Source organism: Convolutriloba macropyga, unplaced genomic scaffold (genome assembly GCF_964194025.1).
Source record: "Convolutriloba macropyga unplaced genomic scaffold, txConMacr16.3 SCAFFOLD_3327, whole genome shotgun sequence".
NCBI lineage: Eukaryota > Metazoa > Xenacoelomorpha > Acoela > Convolutidae > Convolutriloba > Convolutriloba macropyga.
The window spans coordinates 23769-28342 of record NW_027452055.1 but is presented as its reverse complement, the minus strand read 5'-3'; the positions used below and the strand labels follow the sequence as shown (position 1 = coordinate 28342).

At 34.2% G+C, this 4574-nt stretch overlaps 1 pseudogene; it reads left to right on the top strand.

Annotated features, from left to right (window-relative positions):
• The first annotated feature begins 327 nt into the window (after nucleotides 1–327).
• Nucleotides 328–1231, top strand: LOC142357138 (sialin-like; annotated as a pseudogene).
• Nucleotides 1232–4574: the final 3343 nt, after the last annotated feature.

Here is a 4574-nt window from a genome sequence, read left to right as displayed (position 1 = left end):
ACCGTGAGTTATATAACTGCTTAAAAAGCTTTTATTTGTATTTTGAGTGAAAAAATTTGATCGTCGGAGTATATCTTATTTATGATAAATTACGCGATGCTTATATGCTATTTTATAAATGAAAGTAAAACGAGGTCAGTTTAATAAACTACTTGAATAATTTTTATTCTTCTGTTGTATATTTCAAACATAGTTCGAAGTTGACAAAAGTTTACGCAGAGTTTTTTTTACTTAGAGATCATATTGGTCTAAATTTTGAACACCAAATCTAACGTGACTAAAAGTTGTTTTGAAAAGCACAAAACATTATTTGTTGACAAAAGTGTTTAAAATAGTGATTGAATATATTTTACAGCAGAAGTGATTGAAAAAAAGTTGAAACGCAAAGCATGAACAAAAGTTACGAAAGCGAAAAACTTTTGGGTGATATTTATCATGAATCGTTGCGTGGAAAATTTTTCTCTACCAGATATAAAATTGCCTCTCTGGGTTTTCTTGGATGTGCGCTTATGTATTCAATGCGTGTTAATATTAGCCTAACTATTGTTGCCATGGTAACCGAGCAAGACACTAAAGACGATTCTTTCAATGAGAACTGCCCAGTTGATAACGAAACTGATTCGTCAAGCCAGGAACAAAGCGGGACTTTTGATTGGTCGACAACGCAGCAAGCATACCTATTGGCTGCATTTTTCTACGGGTTCCTGGTTTTCCAAATTCCTTCTGGTTATTTAGCTACCAAATACGGAGGTTACAAACTCTTCGGTTGGGGACTTCTGGGACGATCAATTCTGCTGATTTTAAATGCCCCTGTTGCCTACCTGGGGGTTCAGTGGCTGATTTGTTTACGAGTTCTGGAAGGCGTCGTTGAGTCCGCGACTTTGCCCTCCTTTTCACCAAATTATTGCTTGTTGGACGCCCAAATTTGAGCGAAGTGTTTTCACTGGGCTGGCGGTTTCGGGTTTTTCTTTCGGGGATTATGCTGTCACAGCCAATTATAGGGTACTTATGTTCTCTCAAATTTCTGGGAGGCTGGCCTCTAAGTTTCGCGACTCATGGACTGCTAGGTGTTATTTGGTTTGGATTCTGGACGTACGTAGCTTCTGATTGTCCAAACAACCATCCAAGAATTTCTGAAAGTGAACGAGATTTCATAAACAAACGTTCTCAAATCGGCCAAAATAGCGGGTCGAAAATTCCCTGGAATTCAATTGCGACCAGCACTCCTTTTTACGGCTATGCATTTTCTCAAATCATGATAAATTTCTTAATTTATGGGATGATGACAAGCTACCCTCTTTATCTAGCAAATGTTTTAAACTTCGAAATTGACCAAAACAGTTTATTGAGTTCATTGCCTTGGTTCTGTTGCTTCATAGGAACCATTTTTTCTTCTCAACTAACTGATTTTTTGCGGAATAATAAATATGTATCAACATGTTTTATTCGGAAGCTGAATCAATTCATTGGAACAGCTGGTCCGGGCACACTTTTAATACTGGCGGGGTACTCCGGTTGCAACTCTGGTTTAGCAGTGGGCTTCATATCAACTGGGATGTTCTTCTTCGCTTTTCACTACTCAGGGTCCTATTGCAGTCCATTGGATATAGCTCCTCACTTCGCTGGAACACTTGTAGGAATTACAAACTTCTTATCCACTTTGCCAGGGAAGATATTGTTCGTGCAAAAGAATGTTTCCTAGTCGAGAACAAAAGTTAATCTTGCAAAAAAATTAATCTTGCAAGATCTTGCAAGACGGAGTTAGTCTTGCAAGATCAAGCAAGAAAAAGTTATTCTTGCAAAATTTCCTTTTACTGCGAAAAGATACTGCGAAAAGATGCTAATATCGCAAAATCTTGCAAGACTTTTACAAATCAACCTTTAAATTTTTTTCTTTGACGGAATGAAATAAGTTAATTTTACTCGTCAACTGTGTTAAAATTTACCTTTTAGTTTTGCTATGATTCATATCTCGCAAAAATCTCGCAAGATGTGAAGCCGCTCATCACTAGGGTAGGGCAGTCAATTTAAAATATGGGTAATCAATCATCACCTTCAGATGAACTGATTTTTGTTTTATAAAGGCATTGATAATATAAATTCAAAATCCGTTCATATGAAGGTGATTGATTGCGCATACTTTAAAATTGACGGCGCTGAAAAATAGCTGGCAAGAATAAAATAATATCGCAAGAACAATGCCAAAAACTACTTGTTATCCACTTTTTCTGTTTCAATGTTTTTTTTAATCTGTTGCATCAAAAATTTTGATAAAATTGCAAAATATTATTAGAAAACAAATTCATGTTGTTTTTGATGTATTTTGTGTTGACGCTAGACGCAAATTGTTGTAATGATCGGTGAACAATATATAATGAACGCAGCTCAAATACTTTGTATTAAAATTATAAGCGGCTACTTGACATTTTTTTTTATTTAAACATGTTAGGAAAAGTACTTTTCAAGTAAAATAAACCACTTCAATAACATAAATAACAAGGCGGCTCGTTAATGTGCGTTCGCACATGATGTTCCGACCCGAGCTCATCTACATTTTTGACTAAAATGTCAACCAAATCAAGAGATAACAAAAATAGATGTTTGAGTTTAAAACAATCGTTACACATTCTATCTACTAATTGAATTACTAATGCCATGCTTCATTACAGCACCAACGTGACCTGACATTGAAGAGACTAGAAAAAAAATAGCACCAACAAAATTTTGGCGGCAAAAAATGAATATCTAAATTTAAAAGCACCTGGTAACAACGTCAAAATGCAGTCAGATAAAACCTTAACTACACAAGTTTACCTTTTACTAACTATACAGCAGATGAAAAGTTTTCTTAACGAGACTAGGTAACAAGCCGACAAAAAGAACGAACAGTGAGGCGAAACTTAAAAATTAATCAACATTTTTTGCACCAAGAAAATTCAAAAATCTTAAAAAACATTGGTTTTTAATAAAAAAATCCTTGATAAATTACTAAAAAGTCATTACAAAACCAAAAGCACCCGTCTGTGGTCAGACTATGCCATAGAAACAAACTAAAGAGAAACTCAAAAAATTACAAACGATTTGCGAAAACACAAACCTTTGCTACCATTAAAATCAATAGCTATCATCTGAATATGTATTTTTAATTCAGTTGTTATTTCTGCTATTTCAGTTGAAGGATTTATACTGAAAGATTAAATAAGTTTACTTGGGCCACATTTAAAAACCATTGGGATCTGTTATTACGCGATTGTTCTGAAGGAAGAGAAAAAGAAACGCAAAAAATGGCCATTCAATAAACGTTCAGAAAAACGAAACAACAGTGGCACATAATATCAATATATATGTTATTTCTTGAAATACACGAAATTCGATGGGACATCTGATTGATGAATAGAAGTTAAATTTGACGAAAGGAACCTATTCGCTATATACTGAATGTTTCGAGCAACATCATTCATTCAGTCCTCAATTAAAAGCCTATGAGATCTGTGAGCAATTTACGGCTACCTAAAGAACAAAAACAGCGAATTCAGGAAAAAAAATTGAGCGACAAAAGGGTCGAAGGCATTAAAAAATGAACTTTTCACTAAACACTCTTCAATTTTAAATTAATTTTTCAGGAGCAATGGGAAAACCTTTTTTATCAATATAATTTCAAAAAATCAACAAATATAAACAAATACATTAGACGCACGAAAATTGAGGGAAAACACGTATTATCAACGCCATTAAATTCATTAGCCTTCAACGGAAGCCAGTATATACAATAAATGATGCCTCGAGGGGACAATAAGTTTTTTTGCCAATCGTATTTCATCAATAAGACCTTACAACAAGTTAATGACTATGAAAACAACAACAGAGAGAGGCAAAAACCACAAATTCAGTAGAAAAGTGCCTGAAGAAAATGTCGAAGCAACTCAAATCATAAGCTCTTCCCTGAAAACTTTATTTATGATCCGTTGAACTTCTTCCCTAAACCAATAGGGACTCTCAGCAGTAAGATGATGTGATAAGATTTCAAAAGGATCGAAAAACAAAATAAAGTACCCAAAAAGAATATGAATTCTCGTGGCATTGATGTTTTAAAACTAATAGGTAGAAGATAAAACCGCTAACCAGATTAATTTTGGCTATAGTAGAACGGAAATGGATTCTGTTAGAACCAACAATGACCAAGAGTATTCACGAAAAAAAAATTAGGAATGGTTGAATTTCAAAAAAGTTTCGAAAAATTATTTTTAAACCCTTAACAGCCAGTAAACTCAATCTTTCATCGGAGCTCAATGACGATGCTCAGATATAACCCATAGGGAGGAAAATGATGTCTGTCATGCATAGATAGTTAAAAAGACATCACAATAAGTCTTATGACAGAAAACAATAACAAAAACAGCAAAAACTAAAATTCAGTAGAAAAATGCGAGAAGAAAGTGTCGAAGACAATTAAACCATTAGCTATTCTCGGAAAACTTTCTCTGTGATCCACTGAACGTCCTCTCTAAGCCAATTGGATTACAATAATCTTTGGATAATGTGATAAAGAGTTCAAAAGTGACCAATAATTCAAA